The following is a 19,910-nucleotide window of genomic DNA, read 5'->3' on the forward strand; positions in this document are numbered from 1 at the left end:
CGCAGGTTCGAAGCCAGCATCGCTGGCTTAAGAGACCCTGTTTCCAAATAAAATTATAAAATAGGTCTGAGAGTGTAGCCCGGAGAAGGTTTTCCAGGAACCCCAGTACCACCAAAGAAAATTTAAAATAAAATAAAATAAAATAAAATAAAAAAGACTACGAGTGTAGCTTGAAGATGAACAGTTCCTGAGTACACCTCCTAGTATAAATAAATAAATATTTAAATAAATAAATTAACTAAATAACTAACTAACAAACTAAAACCAAACCAAAAATCCACATCATGAAAGGCAGAAGCAAATCTAATCGAGGAGATAAAAGACTTCTACAATGAAAATTATAGAACACTGAAGAGAGAAATTGAAAAGGGCTATAGAAGATCGGAAGACATCCATGTTCATGGATAGGTAGAACTAATATGGTCACACTACCAAAGCAATCTACAGATTCAATACAGTTCCTATCAAAATAAAAAAAATTAATTTTGATTTATTCTTTCTGTGTTTAAGTACTACAGTACCTAAGATATAAATACTATAGTTTTCTCCAATTTGCCTTTTTTTACTTACATACTAAAGTTCAATTACATAAGTATATAAACTATATTCTATTCATTGTTACAGCTACATAATATGCTACTATATGAATAGATCTTAGGAATCAATCAATCCCCAAGGATTTAAGTCCTAGTAGTGACATTGAGCAAGTGATTTAACCTTTATACACTAAGCTTATGAACAGTAAGCATCTGGTTGACAGTAGCTGCTCAATAAATATCTGTCAAATAGATGAAGCAACCCTAGCTGGAAAATTCTATCACAATTAAAAAATAAATAAATTCTAGAACATAATAAAAGCTCAATAAATAACTTTTGACATTATTATTATTATTAATTTTAACCTATAATACTAATAAATAGCCAAGAGTACTTATAGTGACTAAATCATAATTGTTTATATATTGGTGTGATTATTTTTCACATCTTTGTTAAATCTTATAATTAATTTTATAAGAGACATCTCCTGAGCTGGGCGTGATGGCCCACACTTGTAATCCCAGCATTTGTGAGGCCGAAATAGGAGGATCATGGCTCACAAACAGCCTCAGCTCAAATGAAAGGAATAAGTGATGTGCCACCTTGGATTTTAAACAGAAAAAACCTTCACATCTAGGTCTCTAGGTCGAGGGGGCAAAGGTTTGGAGATGGGGAGAAAATTGCTCTACTCACCATCTTATAGAAACAGAGAGACTGGATAGTACTTAAATGAATGGATCCATTAACTCAGCAAAAGAAACTTCCAGCACTTCTGGTATGACGGACTGGATTCCAAGAGCTGGACCTACAAGGTTTAGCTCATGTATACTGTCTGTTGTCTGGGTGTTGCATCTCTTTAGGGTGGTCCTGTCAGTATGAAGTGCCAACTTTCCTTTGTAGTGTTCTGAGATACTTGTCCATCCTTTAGATCTTTATGTTTTTAATTGATTGTGCTTGGTTCTACTGAGAACCAAGGAAATATTGCTAATTCAGTGGGTCTCCAAACACCAAAATGATATTTAACTCTTGGGTTCCTTTGGCCTTCTCTGATGCATGAAAATCTTAACTAGTTCCAGATAGAGGCCTTGAGCCATCAGCCACAGTAACATGTAGATTTAATAGAGAAGATGGCGTTACTTTGAGAGGCTTATTAGATTAGCAATATTAACCGAGAGTCTGTATAACGGCCCTAGTGATAGGATGAGTCTATTAAAGTAACCGGTCCCTCACTGGCACAAGCACAAAACCCCCATAGCAACAGGAATGACAGCTTGGTAACAGCAGCTGCTGCTTAATTGAAAACATTAGAAAAATATTACATTATATCTGTATTCCCTGTTTTTATGTTTATTTTCATCACAAGTGAGAAAATAGCCCAGAAAAAAAATATATAAAAAGAAACACAAAACAAAGGTTCAAGACTAGAAATGGTAATGGTGAACTATGGCTTGAAACTTGATTTTCTGAAGACACGTTCTACAGTTTGTGTGAATGAAGAGTCTTCTTTTGGTGTTATAAGAGCCATAAATTTCTCATAGTGCTGAATTTAGTTCCTAGTCAACTCTTTAAATTTGACTGAGAGTAAAATAGTATGTTCATGTGGTTCTGTGTATGTCTACGTGTGTGTATCTGGAAGCTGGTGGTAATATTTGAAAGTGGCCAGATGTAATTAATGAAACACTCTTGTAATCCCAATACTTGGGAGGTTGAGAAAGGAGGATGCAGGTTAGAGGCCAGCCTCAGAAACTTAATGAGGCCCTCAGTAACTTAATGATATCCTATTTCAAGCTAAAACATAGAATAAGTATAGGAGTATAGCTTTGAGGTAGAATGTTCCTGGGTTCCATTCCCAATACCACCAACCAAATAAATAAATGGTTTGAAAGTGACTGCATGCACAGAGATAGATTTGAAGCCCATTATCACATGAATGTGAATCTATGCTTTTGAAAAATAACATGAGTTGCCTTAACAGAGTGGCCTATTTATGCCAAATCCAATACCAACACACAGGGCACAGTTATAATAGGGTTAGGAGGAAAAGAGAAGGATGTCTGTGGACTTGTGTGAGCATAATAAATTAAACAATGCATGGCTAAGAAAGCAGCATGCTTCAAAATGTGAAGCAGAAAAAAACTATAGGGCTCATGAGGGTCTCTTGATACAGTTAGATCAGACCTTCAAAACTTTATACCAACGACTTAGCAAGCCATAAATAGAAAAGAGATAATTTTATTCTTGGGGGAAAAAAAGAAAAAAAAATTCCTCTAAAAATCATGCCAGAGGTAATAGTCCTAATGAATTTCATAGGCCTTAAACATCACTTGGCTCATAGTCAGGATCCATCTGGCCATTAGAAACCAGGCAGCCCCATATGCAAATGAAGTTTTCAAATGGCTGCAATGAAGTGAAGAATCTCACTGCAAATTAAATACCAAATGATCTATTAATAGCAGCGAACTCTTTCCAACATATATGCATAAATATACATATGTATAATATATACATATATGTATATATTATACATATATACTTCTAGAGCCAGAGTCTACCCTGCAATGACAATTACTATATATACTTTTTGTAATAGAATCTGAGTTCTTTTCAATATTAACTATATCTCATGAGAGCAAAGGAAGTTCCATTCTATAAACTTCTTGGGGATAAGAACTGTGCCTTTGTTAATTCTATGTCTACTGTGCCACACAGTGAAAACTTTTAGTGGAGCAGACACTTTACAAATAAACATGGCCATGCACAGAAACAGATATTGGTATGCTTCTCAAAGAGAGAGAGAGAATGGTAGCTAAGATTTTGCCAATTAATCAAGCATTCCACTATGTTCTCTAATTGATTCATTTGTTTATTTCTTTATTCAACTCACAGATAATGAACACCTGCTCTGTGTCAAGCAGGATGCTGGGCAGAGAACTGGGATAACCTACCCAACTCGGACACCGTTCTCTTGGGTGACAGAATAGGGAACAATATTCTTCCTGTCTCAGAGAAACCACCTGCTCAACTCATCAATAAAGAAATTAGTGATGACTTTGAATGTTTTAGGTAAATTTGATTACCATTGGCAAACATTATTTGAAAGGAAAAGTGCCTCTCCACTATACTTGAGTGCTGATTATTTTTTGTTGTTATTCTGGGTGGGTGTTTTCTTTTGTTTCTTTTTTTCCTGCCTTTTCTCTCTGAGTTTGTGAATAAAGACAAAAAATATCTTTCCCAATATTCACTAGCAAAGTTACCAAAGTCTCATTCTTTTAAGTCATCTGGGAACTCTCAGATTGGCAATAATATCATAGAGTAAATGTGGAATAACTTGCTAATGAGGCTATAGTCCTTTTTCCAGTCATTAATATTGCCACATCTATCTTTATGAGGTGCTTTCTGAGTTAAGAAAATATCCTCTTTTGATTTGATGGAGATGTTTTCTTCCGCATTTGGCTTTTCAAGTGGAAGCAAAGTGTCCAGGCTTTAGCAAGTAGATTAAATGACTTACAGAAAACTGAAAAGCAGGATCATGCAATGACTAATGGAACCCCATTAATTAAAGCAGTGGATACGAATGTATTAGGTTGATGGCAACTCAAAGGAATGTTCCAGTAGTATTTAATGATTAGCTTGTTGGTGGAAATTAGTCACCAAGTTTACATATGCCCTGTCTATAAAACAAAGATAATCAGTAGGTGATAAATCTCAGAACTTAATTGAAAGATGTAAATGCAAAAACAAAAACAAAAACATTTTAATGATTTATTGTAGAAGGAGAAATTTGTCCCTCTGTCTTCCAGGACCTTCTAAGTCATGAAAAAAGAAATTAAATATTTTAAGTATACAAACTTTATTTGCAAACCCAAATCAGTAGTTCAAAAAACTCAGTTGAAATCTTTGGAAAATAATTTGAGAAATATACTGCTTATTAAAGAATTGATCAAGTAGAAATATAAATTTTGTTGATTTATTATTTTAGAGTTTTAAGGATTTCAGAAGCACTGTTAAGTTGAAAAATAATCACTTTGTTATCAATGTAATCATCTATTTTCTGATATTCTTGATAGATTGTGGTCATATATGTCCAGAAACCAAGAATAAACATCAGTAGCTCAACTGAAGTATATTGTAAACAGATTATATTTATGCTTTGTTTGCTTATGATTTAACAAAGACTCATATCCTAAAGCCATCAAAAGTCTCAAGCACAAAATTCTGAAGAGAAGATATTATATAGGCTTTGTAAAGCCTCAATTTTAATTCAAGATAAAAGGGAAAGAGAAGGACCCTGTGGGGAGAACACCAAGAGATGTATGCATGTATTTTTCTAATGCTCTATATCCCTGTATAATGTATAATTATAATGCAACAAATTAAAAAATTAAAGACCTTAAGCATATAAAATTATGGTTGCTGAAGCTATTAATTTTTGTGCTTGGCTGAGTGATGGATTTTTATACTATGTTAGCACAATGTGATGGCAAATCCTTGCCTGAAAGAAATGAAGAAATGAGCCATGTGAGAAGGTGTGAAAACAGACAAAAATCATGTGGTCACAAGCATGAGGCCACATACCCACCTCTCCTGCTAACCATACAATTCACATTGGCTTTAGAAGAAAGTTTCTTAAAGTTTTTCAAGCCAACGTTGTTCATTCCCAAATCTGCCCAGAAATGTAGCTGAATCACTGGGGGGGGGGTCGTCTCTCATTTTTGCTTAATATGACTATGAAAAGATGAATAAAATTAACAGAAGGAAAATTAAGTTTTAATATAGAAATTTTAATTGAATAATATAAAACATTCTAAAATCTTTGAGATATGTGAAAATTAATTAAATTTGTGAAAGCTTCTTCTTCAGTGATGTTCATAATTTTTATCTATGTAGCATGGTAAAATTATATTTCTAGCCAGGCATGGTAGCACACACTTGTAATCCCAGTACAGGAAAGGGTGAGACAGAAGGATCACAGGTTTGAGGACAAACTTACCAAGCAGTGAGACTCTAACCAACCTAGCAAGACCCTGTTTCAAAACTAAAAAAAAGAAAAAAATGAAATAGGTCTGGGGGTGTAGTTCAGAGGAAGAATGCCCCTGGGTTCAATACTCAGTACCACAAAAAATATTGTATTCCAGATATCAAATGAAAGACTCAATATTCTACCAATCATAACTCTAAACCAATCATTGTCTAATGTATATAAAATATTAAATTGGATATAGCATATGTTGCCAATAAACATATAATTATATAGAGTATTGAAATATACCAAATACTGTGTGCATGTATGTTTGTATCACTTTGAACCTCACTATGAGAAATAATTATACTACCCTGATAAGAGTATAAAAAAGAGACTAAAGTTTAAAAATCCACATAGCAAGATATATATTATATTCATATAAAGTGCATGCTGATCATATTATACAAATATTGATATTCCTATGTAAACATGGAAAAATTCTTGTAGAAGTCAAGCCAGCCATATGTTTCACATTATTATATGTAAATAATTATGCATGTCATGGTATAGTATAATATAATATTATATACCATCATGTTACATTATAATTCCTTGTTCTCATTGTTTCTAACACTGCTTTGACATGAAAATCAGATATGATGAGATACTGCTGGGGTTAGTCGTTTTTGTCTTTGATTTTTTTCATCACTATGACAAAAATACTTGGCAAGGGAGAAAAGGTTTATTCGCGTCTTAGTTTCAGAGGTTCAGCACATGAGCAGCTGGCTCTAAGATCAAAGCATCATGGCAGCAGGCATGGTAGAGGAAAGTTGCTCAGCTCATGGCAGTCAGGAGGCAGAGACAGAAAGAGGAGCCAGGGACAGATTCACTCCCAGAGGTCATGCCCAGTGACCTCCTTCCTGCCCATGCTTCCCCTGCTGGGCTGCCTACAGTGTTCACAACCTCATTTTGTAAGTCCATTCAAATTCTTAATCCATGAAATGCATTAAGGCACTGTTGAGATCAGAACCCTCCTACCTCAATCGTTTCACTCCGCCGAGGAGAACATTCTATATCCAACCCATAGCACCCCTCTTCGGTACACTGAGCACGTTTTTGTTGTTGTTGTTTTTATAATTCAACCTTGCCATTCTCCTTTCACCTAGAGAGACAATTTGTTCATTTAGCAGTAGATTTAAAAATAATCCTCACCTGATAATAGGTTGAAACGTTGCAAACTTTTGCACAAGTATAAGGTTGCTAAAGGTTATGTATGCTAAATTATACTATTTGTGGGTATTAAAAAGCTACCAAGATTTTACCGAATATCCGAATTTCTCTTAATCCTACTGATTAAAATTTCTCCAATCAAAAATGTAAAAAATAATCCTACTTAAGTTATTAAACCTCTTCCAGATAAAATATGCATGGGAAATATGATCAGCTACATTAGGAGCTGAGAATGTTTTATTATTTTATAATTTCTCCAAATTCGTATCTAATTAGGAGTAATTCCATGCAAAAAAGCGATCCTTTTTTAGTTGGAGATTTGAGTTTTATATCTCAGTGCTTATATAAATCTCAGCATTTATGTGCAAGCATATTAATTTGCTTATATGGTGGCTGCTTGTGGTGGGGGGCAGGGGGATGTCTCACATCAATCCTAAAAAAAAAAAAAAAAAAAATAACATGCTACGGGAATGAAAATGAATATTGTCACTAACTTTGTAACCAGAACCAGCTCTTCTCCTTATAGTTGGAAGGCTAGAGCCAAAAGGGCATTTGAAAAGACACAAGAGGAAGTTAAGTTCCTTTGGAGAGCTTTGAGGAACTTCACTCGATGGTTATTCATTGCAGTTTTGGCAAGTGGAATCAAGGTATCTTTCGGGGCAGTGACCGGATGCCTCTGGCGAATGCCCTGTGTTCCGCATTTTGGAGCTCTGAGTCAGGCATTTCCCAAGAAGCTGGGTGAGAAGGCAGGGGAGGGAGAGGTGACTGGTCAAAGGAAGGGAAGGGTACAGGGAAAGAGCGAAAGGAATGTGAGAGGAGAGGTGGCACCAGGAGGGAGAAGCATCCTCTTACTAATCACCTATCACAAGCAATGAAATTCCTCAGGCTGGGAGCCAGCCAGGTGCATTTCAAAGAGAAGCATGGCAAGAGAAAGTGTCACTCACAACAGATATTTATGAAAGATGACAGTTTGCAAATATCTCAATCTTGGACAAGCCTGCGCCAGTGACACGGAGAAGTGCGGCAAAATTGGAAGAGTCAGCAGCCAACATTTATTTCATCAGGACCTGTCCAATCTCCACTGACGGTTTGATAGTCTGGGGCGAGCAGGGAACAGTGGGCTCATTTTGCCGGTTGTTCGGAGGTAGTTTGCGTGGACTGGCTCAAAACGTTTTAATAAATATGTAAAGAAGGATAAAAAGAAGAATTTAGAAAATCTCTGTTTGCAGAACCCACGCACGTTTGGATTACCTCCTTAGCTATGCCAAAGAAGGAGGCTTAGTAATTACGGAAATATTGATTGCCGCTCCTGCTGGTTGACAGGGAGACTGGCTGTGTCTTGCCAGTGTGGAGACCTTCATCCAGGTATAAACACCCTGTGGGTCCAGAAGACCGAAGAAGAGATCCGGTTAGACACCCTTCCCCCTGACAGCTGCCCCACAGTCCCTAACACACTGAGCAGAGTAAGTTTTGCTAGACATACAAGTCTATATTTCTTCCCCAAGGGATGAAATCCAAGACACGGGCCTATACAAATGCTAAAGCAAATACTAAGGAGGAATTCTCTATAATATTACTATTAAACCAACAGACAGAGTGAACATCAGAAAGAAATAGACTTTTGAGGCTAGAGACTGTTTTTTACACTGTAGGACCTCAGAGGTCGCTACCTATTCAAACTCAGCCAGAAGATGTGTCTAGTTCGGTAATCAAAATGATTTTAAGTATCTATTCTCAATGTCAATATTCAAAAAGGGAAAGACTTTATGTTAAAGCTTTAACACTGAGTTTTTCTGGAGGGGGAAAAATCCAATTGGACAATGTTTGGTGCAAAATTAGAAGAGCAGCTGCCACTTTTAAAAAATGCATCATGCTCTCTCTAATTCCCCCAAATTAGTGCCCAGTATAGATTGCCCTTGACCATCAGATTTGTACCGATTGTCATATATTCTGTGTCTATTTCACTCTCTTGTGTGACCTATGAGACTTTTTTTGAGCGCTTAAGTTTTGACAACAAAAAAGTCCATTGGCTTTGTCATTGGACCAACTTGTAACCACTCACATTTCTTTAAGAATGAGGTTTATTTTCTCATGTATTTTTGGTGAGGATGAGAGAAACATGATCTAGATTTGCAGATCCAGTTGTTTCGAGTTGGGGCCAGAGAGCACGCACTTCCAAAGGGTTCCTAAGTGAAATAGATGTTTAGAGAAGCACAAGGATACTTTACTAGGATGGAAATTGTAATAGCGAGAAAGGAGGCATGAACTATATCCATAGCTTCCAGCAAAGAGAAGTAGGAAGTAATTCATTGGTTGTTTTTTGGTTTGGATTTTGTTTTGTTGTTTGTTTTGTTTTTTGGTACTGGGTATTTAACCAAAGGGCATTCTAGCTCCGATCTTCACCCTCCTTCACCATTTTTAAATGTTTTGTCTTGAACCGGGGTCTCACTAGATTGCTAAGAGTCTCACTAAATTACCCAAGCTACTCTTGAACCTGCTGTCCTCCTGCTTCAGCCTCCCAAGTACTGGGATTATAGATACATGCCACCATGCCTGACTCATTTGTCATTGTTTTAGTCATTGATAAGTATAAAAAACCAAATTATATTTTATTTTTTACTTTATAGCTCTATACATATAATTTATTTTTATTTTTATGTACTTTTATTGTTACATTATAGTCTCACATCATAATATAGTTTACAGTGATAGAATTCTTCTTTCTAGAAAATAGACTTTCTAACGTTCATAAAATAAGATGTCATGAACAAAATACACGCAAATTTTGGGAAAGACACACCACAACCCTGAGCTAAAACTCTACTGACTTCATGGCATGAGGATGACATTTCTCATTTAGGAACAAAGAAACATTCAAGTGTCTGGTGGTATGCCATTCTTCCCTTTTGGTATATATGGTATTGTGGATTGAACCCAGACCATTTTACCTCTGAACTATTCCCCCAGTCCTTTCTATATTTTATTTTGAAACAAGGTCTCACTAAATTACTTAGAGCCTCACTAAGTTGCTGAGGCTGACCTTGAACCTGCAACCCTCTGTCTCAGCCTCCCAAGTACTGGGATGTTAAGTGTGTACCACCCAGCCTGACTAATTTGTCATTCTTGTTATTATCAGTATTAGTAAATATTTTTGCTGATATGACCATTAGTTTCTCTTTATTGGTAGCTGCTACTGTGTAGTTCTTAGGCTTGGGCATTTTTGGAGATTACAGCGTGATCAGAGTCATCCTAGCACTATGTCACAAAGTACAGTTTTCCATGTCTGAGAGAGGAAGGATACAGCCATCTCAATGAGGCCACTTGTGAAGGGAGGCAAGTTACTGGGTCAGAACACACAAGGCCCTGACCCAGCTCATGCTTTCTGTGATTATAGCAGAAGGTAAGTTGAATTCAGTTATATACCATTTTTTTCATTCATTTATACCTTGAACTTCAAAGAATTTTGAAAAATTAAAAACAAATCAGCTTTAATCCTGGCCTTGTTTCAGTTGTTTCCATCTTCCATCCCTTTTAAAGAATTTTCAGATATCCCTGAGTGGGGGTAATTAAGCAAGGAGTGAATTGCAAGAGCTCTCACCCACATAGATGCAAGGGTCCCATATCTTGCTTCTCCTCCTCAATGTGGGTGAGAAGGAATATCACTCCTTAATTATTATTGTCGTTTTATTTTAAATTTTGCTTTCTACTTGGTCATCCTTTAGCACAAACTTCTCTATTGGGTAAAAATAGCCGCTTTGATTTCTATGCAGTACTGTGCTAGAAACAATAGTAAGCCAGGTGTGGTGTCAAATGCCTGTTATCCCAGTACTTGGGAGGCTGAGACAGGAGGACTGAAGGTTCAAGGCCAACCTCAGCAATTAAGCAAGACCCTAAGATACTAGTCAAGAGCCTGTTTCAAAATAAAAAGTAGAAAAGGGGTGGGTAGCATGTCCCTGGATTACATCTCCAGTGCCTAAAAAAGGAAAGAAATATGCATAGATCCTTTCATATTATTATAATAGAAATATAATTGCTGAAATTAATTGTGTAATGGGGAAAAACAGTGATGCTCAGTTATGTAAAAAAAGAACATGAAACCTTGACAGAGTGATAACAACTTGTAAAAGCTGCCTGTAGGTGAGCTACTTAATCCCTTTTGCAAATACAAGTTTAACTGAACATCCCTCTTCCTGCTGGGGTCTTCCCATCCCCCACCCCACCAATCAAGAATATCAGGCAGGTAAAAGTCCTTTTTCTTTCAGTCTTCAAAATCAATCACTTAGTACACGTGACCTTTAATGAATAACATTAATTCCCTAAGATGAAGTTTTCTAACAGAGTGAGGTAATACTTGATATTTGCTTAATACCATTATCAGAAAAAAATCACTGAAACAGTCCAAGTGTACTATCTATCCCATAGGGAATAGTTTTTTAATGTAATATCAATGTGCCCGTGGTAGCCATGATATTTAGTATAACCTTAGATGATTATATTCTTCCCCGAATGCTTAGAGACCCCAGGTAGGCCTTCTTGTTTCCATTACAGTGACTAAGCACATGCCATAAGAATCTGTCCTGATACTGCAAATAAGATTCTTGATACCATGATACCAGAGCTCGGGTCCATGGCCAGCTGCCTATGCTATTTCCTACAGAAAATAATTGAAGAAATACGTGCTCTCCTAGGACTGAGACACAGACTTATGAACCATCTCTTCAGGATGGAGTCCCAGTTCCTGATTCACTTCCCAGAATACACTGGGTGTTCACTTCATATTTGGGGATCCATCAGTAAATCCAAAGACCCTACTTTTGCTTATAAAACTTCAGAAATACCCTTTGCTTGGTCTCACCTTTCACTCTACTCACCACCACCTTCTCATCCTGATAATTTCTCATTCACTTACCGCATATGTTGACAAAGTATGCCTGGGATTAGAAAACGCTATTCGCTTCTGCTAATAGGCTTAACTTGCCAGTCATTAATGTGGGTGGTCATCATTAATCATGAAGAGGGTGATGGTTTTCTTTATTTTTTTCATAGAATGAAGTGGAATTTTTACTAAATTTTTCAACTAAAAATGTTTTAGCTTTCTTTGAATATGGGCAGCATAATGAACAGCAAAATCCTCCGGTTTCATTTTTAGATTCAGTGTCTTCCTACCCAGAACTAACTAATGTTACCCCCCACTTAACAAGGTCTTAACTTCTTTCCAAAAAGAGTAATGATCAAGAGAGCAAAAGATGAAAATTCACAAAAACAATGCTCGCTGAGGCTGTGGTTGCCTCGATGTAATGTGACCATGAAATGTGTCACCTGAACCTAGACTCTTTTTAGAATAAAAGGATGCATGATTAACAATTGAACAGAGAAAGATAAGATCCCCTCAGGACAACCAACAGATATGTTCTCCCAGTTTATAGGAAGGAAGTAAAAGAAGGGGGATAATATAAGCATCTGACCTAAAATACTGGTAGTTGAAACCACTTCTCTTAAACAGAGAACATCATTCTTTCAAGAAACTCCAGGAGAAAAGACCCCAAGGTGAGCAAGTGGGAGATAAAGTCACAATGTCCCTTTCTCAGGAATTCTCAATGCATAGAAAGAATGCATAGAAAAGGCATCTTCCAGTATAAAATAGGATAGTATATTTGGTTGATGTAACAAACAAAACTAACACTAATATGGGATGTAAAAGAAGTTATCTTTTCCTCAATCATCATTCCCAGGTGTCTATTCCAGCCTGAAGAGGTATACTGTTTCCTGGGAAGGTCCAAAGACTAAGGCTCCTTTTTTTCTTTTTTTCTATTGGTCCACATTGCTTAGAAGTATACCGTAATCTGCAAAATTGAATTCAGTTGCTATTTATCTTCCACCTGAAAAGATGGCTCATAAGTCTATGACTCAGACCTCGGAGAGCATATATCTCTTCAATTTACTTTCTGTAGAAAAATAGCACAGTCAGCTGGCCATGCACCTTAACCTACAAGGGAGGGTAGAATCTGAACAGCCATGTGCCTGGCAAACATCACATTGCATTTCTGTGGAAAAGAAGGGAAGTGAACTTTGTAGGCAGCAGTCCATGTTAGACCATACTTAGACCATGTTAGTCCATGTTAGACCAGCTTCCAAATCAGGAGCTGTGGCTGCAGATCCTCAGGGCTTCATGGTGGAGAACAGAGAGATGGAGCTAGAGGGTAAAAGCTTGTGTCAGCTAATGAGAGTAGGGGAGAGAGAGGAAGGAAAATTGCATCTACCTTATTTGGGGAAACACTGTATCTGACCACACCTCCAGGGACTTTTCCCCTGCAATTAAGTCCCACCTCAAACATGGCTGTAGAACTTAATACACGAGCTTAACTAATACATAAACATTTACTATCCAAGCCATAACAACTCATAATTATAAAAAATTGGAAACCCAGTGAGGAGATAAAAAGTATAAAGAGAATCATATTGGTATTCTAGGACTGAAAGATACAATATCTGAGAGTTTTAAATGACTGAATTTAGCTTAGGAGCAAAATGGAGATAATAGAGGAGAAAGTCAATCAGCATGAAGATAAATTACTGGATCAGAAGAAAGATAAAAAAGGACCCAAAGGAATAAATTGAGCTTTAGGCCTGTGAATCAAGATTAGTTTATCTAAAATGTTACAGTTTGGGGAGGAACTGTTCCCGGGGACCTCTGTTAAGCTCCTGAAAACTGTTCCCATAACTGCAGGTCCTTGTCCAGAACTATGATGGATATACACTAGTCTGAACTCTTGCTAAAAACTTAAATGAGTTTATGTATTACAAAGATAGAAATACAGAAGACAGTTACAGCCCTATACTATCCTGGTATAGTATAGCAGGGTGGCCCAAAATGAAGTCACCGGAGTTCAAAATACAAAACAGCTTTTATAGATACAAAGTCCCCCATCTTGCTCTACCACTTAATCCTATGACCTAGGTGTAAGTCAGCCTCTTAACTCCATGCAGACCTCCTTTGTTTTATTTATGGAGATTTCTGGCCTGAAAAGAAACCTTGCCTAAGTGCAGGTATAAGCCTAGGTTTCTTTGTTAAGACCAGAATGATTCACAAGGTCAAGGGCCAGGCAATATCTACTTCCCTTTCACAAAGGTCAGTACCCTCCTCCCATACTCTTAGGGAATTCTTTGCTTCTTGCTAGATAACATTTATTATGCAAACCTGTTTTTAGAATGTGAAAGTCCTAGGTCCTAACTCCTCTATCCACTTGCTAATTACTTTTAGTAAGAGTACTTTGCATTATAACAGCTACTTGAGTGCCTGGCAATAACCAGGCCCTAACTGCTTTTCTTTTATACAGATCTGAACTCCACTTTCTATAACCCGATATATATATATATATATATATATATATATATATATATATAATCACCAAAACTTCTTTTTTGAATTTTTTTAGGCCATTTCCTAATGCTGGTACATAAAATGTATGAAACTGAAGTTGAAAAGGAGAGTAGAAGAGAAAAGAAGTTGACATTGCCCAAAATTATCAACTTTGGTAAGCAAGATATATTTACAGACTTGAGAAGCATAGAAAACCCCAAACAGGACAAATATGAGGAAAATATACTGAGGCACATTATAGTTAAATTGCTAAAAACAAAAAATAGGTGTACAATCTCAAAAATGACACTGTATAGTATACAATAGGCATATCATAATTTTTTTTGCATATCTAGGGATGGAACCCAGGGGCATTTGACCTCCAAGCTACACCCCAGTCCTATTTTTTATTCTTTTTTTTGAAACAGGGTCTTACTGAGTTGTGGAGGGCCTCACTAATTATCTGAGGCTAGCCAGGAACAAGGGGTCCTCAGGTCTTAGCCTCCCAAATGCTGGATTGCAACCACGCCTATCTGGCTTATAATAATTTTAACGAGGTGGACTTCTCAAAAATAATGGGTCTGAAGACTCTAGAATCAAATTTAACATGCTAGAAAAAAGTAACCCAGATTTCTATTTGTAATGCAAGTATCCCTCAAAAATCATTTGTTTGGGGATGAAGGAAAAATGAAGATATCTGTGAGTGGTAAGCCTTATTGTAAGAAATAATAGTTGAATTTTTTATACCAAAGAAAAGCGATAGCAAAGTAAAACTCAAATCTTAAGGAAGAAATAAATCAGAAATGGTAAACATATGGATAAATGTATATGGCTAAATTTTCTCTCTTCATTTCTTCAAAATAGATATGACTTCTTAAAGCAAGGCAAATATGCAGACAAAAATGTTTTTAATGCAGAGTATATTGTTCTGTTTGTAAACTTCATATGAATCCAGAAGCATCATAAAGAAGGCCTTATGCTATTGAACTAACAAAACCAAAGATCAATTCCATGAAAGGGCAATAAAGTGATAAACATTTGTATAAACTGAGCAAGAAAATGAGGACACAATTTGCCAACATCCAGAAGGAGAAGTTTATTTATTTATTTGTTTTTATTTTTTGGTATTGAGGATGGATCCCAGTGGCATTCTACCACTGAGCAACACCCCCAGTCCTAAATTTTATTCTTTACTTTGAAACAGGGTCTCAGTGAGTTGCAAAGGGCCTCACTAAGTAGTAGCTGAAACTGTCCTTGAACCGCGATCCTCCTGTTTCAGTTTCACAAATGCTGGGATTACAAGCGTGAGCCACCATGCCCAGCAAGAGGGAGAGAGGGTTTATTACTGACTATTCAATCAGCAGACATTAAAAGTATAATAAGAAAACATGATGACCATACCACCTAATGATTTTAACAATTTACATGAAATAGACAAATTTCTTAAAAAATGTAACAAAACTGACTCATGATGTAACAGAACAGCCAAGTAGCCAAATGCCTGTTAAGTAAATTGAACTTTTTATTTAAAAAATTTCCAAGAAAATTGCTGGCCCAGATGCTTTTCAGGGGAGAATTCTATTGGCCAGTCAGGAAGATGTAACCAATATTACACCAAAACTTTCAGAAAACAGAAGATGGGACCCCTAACCTTAGTTTAATAAGGTCATGACAACCTGATACTAGAAAGCTGATGAGTTTAGTATCCCAAAGTGAATAAAATCATTCACAAAGATAGGTGCAAGACTTACAAGAAATCATTAACAAATTGAATAAAAATATCTAAAATGTGTAAAGCATAATCTTATGACAAAGTAGGATTTATCTATACACCCAAGATTGTTTTATTATTAAAATTTAGTTTTCAGGGCCAAGCATGGTGGTGCACACTTATAATCCCAGCACTTGGGAGGCTGAGACAGGAGGATCGCACAGGTTCAAACCCAGCCTCAGCTACTTAATGAGGCTCTCAGCAACTTAGTGAGAACCTGTTTCCAAATAAAGTATAAAATAGGTCTGGGAGTAGAGCCTGGAGGTAGAAAAGCACCTTGGTTCCAACCCAATACCACCAAAAAAAAAAAAATTTCTGTTGCTTACAATGTAATAACATTGCACTGGTTAATTACAGTTAGCCTAGGATAACCATGTTTTTATCTCCAGAGCACTAATTCCTAGTCTGTGCTATGAAAGCTAGTAACAGATGGCTACAGATATTCATCAATAATATTCTGTAGCCATCAATACTGGACGTATTTAGAGAAGAATTTGTCAGCTTGCCAACATTGTTTATTATTAATTATATTTATAAGTTACCCCAGGTTTCAGGTTTGTATAAATTACCCTTGGCTTAATTAGAAAAGGAAGTGAAGGCTGAAAGATTAAAGCTAGTCAAACATGGAGAATGTACTGATATGGCCATGAATAAAATTTGTACCTGAAGTACTTTGTCTGCATTCAGTAGTGGCTCCGGGCTCCAGCACAGAGCCTGGTGCGAGGCAAGAGCTGGGACAAGGAGCCTGTGCCTGAGATCTCTGCTCTCCTATCAACCTACATCCTTATCATGTGTGTCTCATTCTTTGTCTGTGATAAAGTTGGCTGTTGGGAGCCATTAAGGCCTTCCCCTAGATTGGTGTCTCTGACTCAGCTGACTGTCCTTCGCTCAGAGTCAACAAGGTTTGGGGTTATGGAAAGTTCAAGGAGGTCTGAGAGAGGATCAGGTGGTGATGACACGAGGGTACTGATAGGCCGATCTGTAATGATGTGTTTTGTATTGGTCTTCATTGTATTCTGGTGGTGGTAGCACGAGAATGTCGATTGACCTGTAGCTGTGTATAAATACCTCTAGAAAAAGTCCGCGTCGGCGCAATAAAGACGAAATTGACCCAGAAGCTGCGTTGGCCAGGAGTGTCCGCGCGATAGAGAATACTGACCCAGGCATAGTCGTCGACCTGTAGGAAATATTGACCCACGAACAGGGGTCGGCCAGTAGAGATAGTAGGCTGGTGGCTCCCCCACATTAGGGTTAAAAACTCTTCGTCCTCACGCCTCACTTCCGAACCCCTACTCTTGCTGGCAGGCTCCGGCAGGTGGTGGCCCATACGGGGAGCAAATTCTGAAACTGAGGATCCCATGAAGGACACTGCTGAATAAAAAAAGAGCGTGCTCGAAAGATATTTGGTAGCGGTGAAATGTGGGAATTTTGTAATATATAATCGGTCACTAAAGTAAAGCTTTGAGAGAAAGAAACTAAGATAGAAAATGAAGAAAGCAACTAAGATAGAAAATGAAGAAAGCAACTAAGATAGAAAGTGAAGAAAGCAACTAAGATAGAAAGTGAAGAAAGAAACTAGGATAGAAAATGAAGGCGCCTAACGTGTAAATAGTAATAAAAGGTCAGAAGATTAGTTCCTAACGTAAGAGTTGTAAAAATCCAATGGGTCAAAAAATATAATATACAGTGTGTCAGAAGATGAGCTTTTTGTTTTTGTTATAGGCTTTTTAGAGAAACCAGGAGGGAACATGAGGGCGCTCTGCCTTCGCTTCCTGAAGAAAACACTTTAGATATTGAAAGAGAGGAGCACTTTGAGGAAACTGCTGCTCAGTACCATAGAGATGAGTTGGGGGTTTATTCAGACATTCCAAAAAGAGTCGCCGGAGCCCGATTTTTGTATAAAGCAATTACAAATAGCCTTAGAGACTTAAACGAGTAGATGAGATAGCTCCTTCAAATAGTGAAAAGGGAGGACCTCAGCAATATTCTCCTATTATCAGCAATGCAAGCCTTCAAAATTCTCCCACTGTAGCATTTGCTAAACAAAACAGTGAAAAACACCTTATCTTTACTATCACTTCAAGCAGCTATAAATTGTGCTGCAGAAAACGGAGAAGATACTAAAGGATTCAGAGCTTTTCCAGTAACTGAAGACCCCGGTGGTCAAGGAAGTGTTATTTGAAGTGTTATTAGGGGACACAGGCCTTTTCCTTTCAAACAATTAAAAGAATTAAAAATAGCTTGTGCTCAATATGGACTAATAGCACCTTTTACTCAAGCCATGTTAGAATCTCTCTCTATGGAGGCTTTGTGTCCTGATTGGAAACAGATAGCCCGAGCTTGTTTATCAGGGGGTGATCTTTTATTATGGAAGTCTGAATTTGTAGAACAATGCCAATCCACAGCAGATTTAAACATAGCTCAGGGAATACCCATAAACTTTGATATGTTAGCAGGAGGACAGTTTAGGGAGACTGCTCAGCAATTGGAATTTAGTCTAGCTTCTTATGCTCAGACCAATGCTGCTGCGCGTCGAGCATGGAACAAGTTGCCTTCTTCAGGAAAACAAACAGAAGATCTTTCAAAAATAAGACAAGGACCAGATGAGCCATATCAGGAGTTTGTAGCCAGGTTATTACAAACTGCTAGTCGATTGATAGGCGACAGTGAAGCAGGGCTGTTGCTCATAAAGCAATTAGCCTTTGAGAATGCTAATGCTGTTTGTCAAGCTACCTTACGCCCTTTTAGAAAGAAAGGAGACCTGTCTGATTATATTCGGCTACGTTCTGATATAGGACCTGCATATACACGGGGGCTAGCTATGGCTGTGGCATTACAAGGGAAAACTGTACAAGAAATCTTTTTCCAACAAAAAAAATTGGGAACTAAGAATAATATGGTTAAAAGCTATGGGTATAGACAAAATGGTCATTTAGTTAATTGTCCACAGAGGCAGAATGCTAGTAATAGACAAGAGCCAGGCTTATGCCCCCGATGTAGAAGAGGGAAGCATTGGGCTAAGGAATGTACATCAAGGACTGATGAGCAAGGGAATCAGTTCCTGTCGGGGAATGGATGGAGGGGCCCACCTCAGGCCCCGCAGCAACAATGTTATGGGCACTTCAGACAGCTGAACCACAGCAGACAACTAACAACAAAACAATTCATTCAGGACTTAGAGCAACCCCAGGCAGCACAGGATTGGACCTCTGTGCCTCCACCTATACAGTATTAACTCCAGAAATGGGAATGCAAGCCCTTCCTACTGGCGTTTATGGTCGGTTACCTAAAGGGACAGTAGGATTGTTGTTAGGAAGGAGTAGTGTCACCATGAAGGGAATTTTAGTGTACATTTCAGATCTTCCCATACTTCATCCAGCTATTTAGGAGCAGCGGGAGATGGCTGTCTTCAGTAACAACTTGCAATTGCTGAGACTTCTAGCTTTGAATTTTGCACCCATTGCGGAACTTTTGGCTATGCTGAACAAAGAACTGTTAAAAATTTTGGAAATTTTACACCCATTGCAGAAACGTTTGTTTATGCTGGACAAAGAACTGGTAAAAATGTCGGGAAGATGGGATGTCTACAGTTGACACCTGTGGTATTGTAGACAAGTACAGAGACTGATATTTGGGACAGAGAATTGATGGTACAAAGACTGATAGTATTATTTTGGACAAAGAATTGGTACTTTTGATTATTTTGGACAATGATTGATAATTGTGCTATTGAAGATTTGGTCTTATGGGGCCCTGGTTACCCAGGGAAAGGAGATAAAAATGTTAGCCCACTAATAACTTGTTTACTCTGTAAAACTGATTCAACAGGTAAAAATCATTGTATTAATTGGAGAAAATGTCTTACTGAAATGCCTGTCTTACTAATATTCCCAATACCTTGTTTAGAGACTCGGGACAGAGAAAATGTCTTACTGAAATACTTATGTTACATGATACTCCCAATACCTTGTTTATTAGAGACTCAGGACAAAGTGTGGTCTCAGGACAAAGTGAGAACAGTTTTTCAGCAGAAGTGCACAATTTACCTT

Source organism: Muscardinus avellanarius, assembly GCF_963383645.1.
Source record: "Muscardinus avellanarius genome assembly, chromosome: 3".
Lineage (NCBI taxonomy): Eukaryota > Metazoa > Chordata > Mammalia > Rodentia > Gliridae > Muscardinus > Muscardinus avellanarius.